General features: G+C 41.7%; 1 protein-coding gene across 1 annotated transcript in view; it reads left to right on the plus strand.

The window, feature by feature from the left end:
- LOC147321965 (uncharacterized) overlaps positions 1 to 5,608 on the plus strand; it is a 116,281-nt gene extending 110,673 nt beyond the window's left edge. The window contains exons 7-8 of the mRNA XM_086306209.1: positions 2,900 to 4,216; positions 4,896 to 5,608. The gene's annotated coding sequence lies outside the window, so the exon portion shown is untranslated. The remainder of the gene's footprint in view (positions 1 to 2,899; positions 4,217 to 4,895) is intronic.
- The last annotated feature ends 489 nt before the right edge of the window (positions 5,609 to 6,097 follow it).

A 6,097-nucleotide genomic window follows, 5' to 3' on the forward strand; every position in this document is an offset into this window, starting at 1 on the left:
ACCAGCACTTGTATCATGCCGTTGATATTTGGATCACTATTTGGATTTTAAAAAAAATTTTAAATCCTGCATTTATGCAATGTTGAAACTAAAGCATTCATTATTTTCTGGTGTTTTATTGTATTTTCCATTGCTCATAATTTTACAGGAAGCCTTGAATCAGATGTCCTGTAGCCCCACCAGAAGCCCTGACAATTTATCCTGAGAGACGAAGTCTGTAGACGAGCCGTTTGGTTCCCACTTTGCTGCCGCTTAAGCTCCACTTTATTCCAATTCTCATTATTCACCATGTTTTATTAGGTAGGTGGTGGTAATTTTACCTCCTTTATATAGACTTTAGGTTTAGTCCCATGGTTGCCAAACCAGAAACTGAGCCCCTCCAAATGGCCACGAGATAAATCTGAGGGGTCGTGAGATGATTAATGGTGTTGGTAACAAGAAACAATAGTTAACTGCAACATGTAGCTACTTGTTTGTGTGTAAGGATTTGGGGACACGGGCTGTTTCTCCAAAATGTTTAATCTTTTTGTGTTTTCAAAAGAAAAATTGGCAAATGAAAGTGAGATATGTTTACCGCTCTGGACCTCTAACCTTTAAATGAAAAGAAAAATATGCTGCTAAGTAGCTAGCAAGCGGTCTGTGATGCAGAAAAATGTGATACAATAAAAGATGCAATTTTGCTCTCCATAATCATATTATGTATGCAAAATAACTTAAAACCACGTTAAGTAAAGCACAGAATTGAGTTATGTTGCAGTGCTATACACTACAGTGTACATCAGTTTATTTCTATGCATTTAGATACAGCAAATGGAGCAAAAATAATTAAAGTTGTAATTAACTTTGCAATGTCAATAACGACAACACAAAAACAAGTTGGAAAAAGCGCCTTCACAGTGAGTCTAAACTCACTGACACTGATATATTCTGGTGAGATGTGTTTTGTTCTAAAATTACCGGCCCTACTGTAGAAATCATCAGGGATGGAGAGAGCTCCGTTCCTGTATTCCAATAAATAAATGTCATTACGCCTGAAGGGGTCAAAAGTTTTTATTGTGCTTTTAATGCCAAGAAACCTGCAATGTTGTTTCTGCATTTCCTCCACAGAGCACATTTAGGTCTCCGTGCATATTTACCTAATTTGGATGGAATAGATTGCTCACAATGGTCTAATTACCATAATTATACATGTTACTATGGAAACCCACAAGTCCAGGTCCGATTCACTGTGTTTTACCTCCCAGACAGTTTTAATTGTTGTGATGTGAGATAAGAAATGGCCGCTGGCATTTTCAGAACTACTCCACCATTGGCTTTTAGCAGCTGCCTTAATTTCACTTTGTGTCAGCCGCAGCTGTGTTCAGTGTACTCTGCAACACCCACACACCTGTCGGGGAACGCTCTCTCATTATTCCAGCAGAAGAGGAATATGTAAACTTTGCTTGATGCGGTGTAATTTTGTGATATAACCTTTATTTCAAATCCACTTAATTCAGTTAATAAGTCACTAATCTAATAAAAATATAGTATGTTTCCAAATTAAATAAATGAAGTGAAGCTGACTTTTACGCTGTGCTTTATAAATTGTATATAATTTGATGGAAAATCTTAGTCCCCTTTATAAGTTGTGTTGCCAGTGTTGTCCATAATAAAGTCAGCAAACCTTTACCTGTATATCTTCTGAAATAACTGAAATAATTAAACTATAATAGAATGAACTCTGTTTCCAATTACAGCCGTTTTTATTGAAAAAGGGAAAAGTCATTTAGGCAGTCTAATTGAAAATATATCTCACATTCCGCATTAAAATTCCTCACGTTCCTCAACTTCCTGCAGAAGTTGTCATGCCCTCTGTGGCTCCCGGGCCTTTGCAGGACTTTCTGTGGAGTGTCCTCTGATTGTTTTTGCCCCGCAGAGGACGCAACTCAGATCTAAGACAACGGATCCCAATCAGTCATGGTAGCTGGCGTTTGGGCCGCGACACATCCCTCACTATTTCAGAGGTATCGATCGTTTAATTACACAATATGGGTCAGATTTCCCATGATAGATGACACTGTAAAGGAAAAAAAGACAAATTCGGTAACCGTAAAGGCAGAAAAGCAAAAGAAATTGCAAAAAGAAAGACAACTGAAGAAAGTTGGGGCGTTATTGTACAGTATATATAAAAAATAGTATTAAATATAATGCTGCATTAAATCAGTATTAATAATTTTAATTGTCCAGGGGATTTTAATGGTAACAAATGATTGTGGCACGATTATACACAGGACAAAAATGAAATGACTGGTGACAACCTTAACTGAAGTTCTTGATTAAAGTGTACTTCTGAGGTACTTCTGCTTTAGCTATAGCTTCTCCTCTTTCATACAGTTTCATTAATGAATAATATACCGATAAAGTACGAAATTATCAGGCAGCTGCATCTATTTGTATTGTGTATTTGTATTTTTTTAATAACTTAAATTTGGATAACCAGTTCTTGAAGTTCACTTGTACACTTGCCCACAAATACAGCATGCAGCAACAGCCGTGCTGTAATTCTTAAAGTAATAGTTTCCTCAAATGAACATTGCAATATTACACTCAGTTACACTCAGTTACATCAACTTGTGGAAAGCTTGCTGTGTAAACTCCTCCCTGGCTTTTTTACTGTGTATGTGTGTGTCTGTGTTTATGGTGGAATCACTGTAGTCTTATCAGAGCGAATCCCTCGTTGGTGGGACGGCTCGTGAAAAGCTTTCAGGCCACATAAACTTGCGGCTACTCGTCACAGTGCGCTACCTGTGAAGTAAAAGTGACGGCGTATGGAGGGAAGGGTGAAATCTTAGCCCTGCTATTTATGTGCTCTGTCTCTCTGTCTCCCTCAGCTGTGCTATTTTCTGCTCTCCCTCTGCAGCACGGCCCTCGCTCAGGCTCTCAGCTCTAATTCTGCAGCACTCGCCGACGTCCTTCATTTGACCTTGCCGCACCACGGTGCCCTCTGACGCCACGCTGTTATAGCTTCAGCTCGACAATGCGTCATTACAGGCACACACAAACACAAACACACACTGCCATCCTGCTAATCAATAGTGCATTGGGCTCCAGGTCAACAGAGGGAATTAACTGAGCATGCCCGATCACATGGTAAGAAACATTGTCTCTGCATTATAATGACTGCATGCATGCAAAGTGGCGTGCGTCCCTGTTCCCTGTGTGTATGTACTTTCAGTAATGAGTGCAGTGCAAATGCTAAAAGCGATATTTTGCCGATGACCTGCTGTTCACTTCACAGCGTTGTGTTTCTCTATGTGGGCTGTTTGAGCCTGTGAATGGTGATGGCGCTATGGAGGCTCCTAAACCTCTTCTATAGAGGTTACACTTGTATCATCTCATCCTCCGCCTGCACCTCGCAGTGCCTTGCTGTTGAACAGGAGGAGGTAACACACGTGTGTATGTTTCAGCCTATCTTGACTCCAGGAACAGAAGCCTTTTTCTGTGCAGCAGCATTGCATTATCGTTCTCTCAAGTCTTTCTGATTAACTGCTATGTATCGAGAACGTGCCTCTGTGATCCAATTATAACACACATAATCATCAAGTGATTTGTTGCCAGTGTAAATTTTGTACTTTGCGCTGCAGTAATGTGTTTTTAGGCTCGTTTAACTACAGAAAGCCACCGTACTTCACGTGCAGCATGTTATGTGGAGCATTCAAAATGCCTGTTTTTAATATAGGAGAACATTAGTACATTTCAACAGTATTCATTCTGGACCTGCATCTGTATAAAAGGCTGACCAGTGAGATAGAAAAGAGTGCATGGCATTCTGCTCTATCTCTACCGCTCCATTCCACTCATCTGTCCCCAGGGCCAGAGTCAGAGCGGCGGGATCAAAAGTAAAATCAGAGCGGAGAGCTGTATCCAATCATGTCAGTCGGAGAGGTCTCTCCTTCTACTGTAGTCTGGCAACGTCCAGGGCTGAGGGCACTGATCTCTATCAACGAGGATAAATTCAGTCAAGCCGCTAAAATGTGTGGCGGCGGACCTCAAGTGATTTAAATCATTAAAATGAGGCCAGCTGCATCATGCAGTCAATGCACGCGGTGGGGGCATCCAGCAGCCTGCTACAGAGAAAAGAGTGCCATCATCTGGCCCCCGCTGATACATCCATCCTGCTGCAGATCGCATGTGTGTGCAGAGATGCAGCAGCTGATCTGTGCAACCTGCAGTGAAGGTATTTGTGTGTGCGCGGTCATGAAATAATAGGTGTTTGGTCCGGTATGATATTGCTGTCAAACTCCTGAAACCCTTAGGCCCATCCTAAAATTACAATTTGAGTCAAAGTATCCAGCGTCCACACACATTCAGAGCATACCTCCATCGTCAAAGTGTTTCTTTCACGTGAGGCCCATTCCGTGTGATCTGTGTTATGGCACAATTATCAGGGCCGATCGAGCGAGGATTCTCTGTTTTCAGGAGAAAATGTGCAAAAGCCTGACAGCATCTTAAGAAGAAGCCAGCAGCTTTTAAGTACAGACAGACAACAATCACACATCAACTGTTCCATTTCGCAAATAACAGAGCAGCCTCCTGCAACCATTATATGGGCCTGAGAGGGAGAGTGTGTGTGTGTGTCTTGTATAATTGTAGGGTTACAGATGTATGTTTGTATTCAGTCTGCTTATTGTAAAACGGTTGTGAGGTGTTGATTCACCTGTAAGTCTGTGATTGAAAAAGAAAATCGCTGCAAGCCTCTCAGACTCACACTCGGGACAAAATTGCTTGTTAGGGTGAAATTAAAAGAGTTTTATTAGTGCTCAACTCAGCTTTCGAGGTTATCTTTGACAAGGGTCTATGTTCTACAACTCATTCAAGCTTCATTTATTTATTTATTTATTTGCCTTTATTGATAGGAAGGTGCAGAGACCGGGAAGACAGTGGAGCCCCTTCAGCCCCTGCAGAAGCCCTCAGCATACAAGTCGCCTGCTCAACCATGTGAGCTATAGCAACGCCCTGGATTCAAACTTTATCAGGTGTAAAACGATTTAAGCAGTCTCCTTGTTATGCGTACTTGCATCTTGTCTTTGTCATTCGCTCTCGCACACGCCGCCAAAAGATAAACATAAGCACGGCGCTGCGTGTCCAATTCAGAAAAGCCTTTGAAAAATAGACTCCGTGAAATCTCTGCTCAACTTGATGCTCCTGCAAACCACGAGAACGAAACAAACAGGTGGCGTTATCGGCGACATACCCGACAGCTAAAGCACACACGGGACCATCTAAGTCAATCAGCAATCACGTCTGTCCTGACCATAAACACACCTATTATACACGCCAGGCGGTGTCAGTGTAAACAATGCAGAACAATACACTCTGCATTTCGAGCTGCACCGACTCCTCTGATTGGCTGAATCGATCGTCGGAGGCATTTGATGTTATAGGAGGAGAGGAGAGGCATATTGATTGGAGGATAATCAGAGTCAAGCTGGCTTGGTCCTCTTCAATAATTCAAAGGAAGGATTTGGGTGAGATTCCCTTAGATCGGAGGTGTGATGTACATTTCATAGCCTGAGAGTTTGGTAGCAGCACAGGAACGGGGAGATGTGTGTGTGTGTAAGACAGAGTGTAAGTGAAATGGGGGGGGGGTATGCGGGGAAGGGGGATGGCAGTCACGTCACGTGTGCCCAAACATGAGATACCTTTTGAACCAGTTGTAAGCAACAGCAATGTTGTTGTAATTGTGTTCTACAAAAATTAAAACTACTATTAATATTTTGCACGTGATGTGCATGTGTGTCATTTGTGCGCTTGAGTTCATGATTAAATTCATGCATTTCCTTTTTTGGAGGCTTTTCTCACAATGTTCTTGAGGCAGAATGTATAGCAAACTGTGTTTACCTCACCCAGAGGACCTTACACTGCAATCCAACCATTGATTTTCCTCTAACACCTTCAGCTCTGTATGTGTGACTAAGCCAGTTTTACCAGCCATGACATTTCTGTGAAAAATAGAACAAGCATAAACATTTTATCATATTTTTCTTCTTTCCTGTCTTCACTGAACGCAATAAAATCTGGATCAACATACTGCTGTCGGAACCTTAATCAGATTATC

The sequence above is a fragment of the Aulonocara sp. 'chitande type north' Nkhata Bay genome, linkage group LG9 (genome assembly GCF_057382095.1).
Source record: "Aulonocara sp. 'chitande type north' Nkhata Bay isolate Kocher_YH1m ecotype deep benthic linkage group LG9, A_spYH_male_GT1.1, whole genome shotgun sequence".
Lineage (NCBI taxonomy): Eukaryota > Metazoa > Chordata > Actinopteri > Cichliformes > Cichlidae > Aulonocara > Aulonocara sp. 'chitande type north' Nkhata Bay.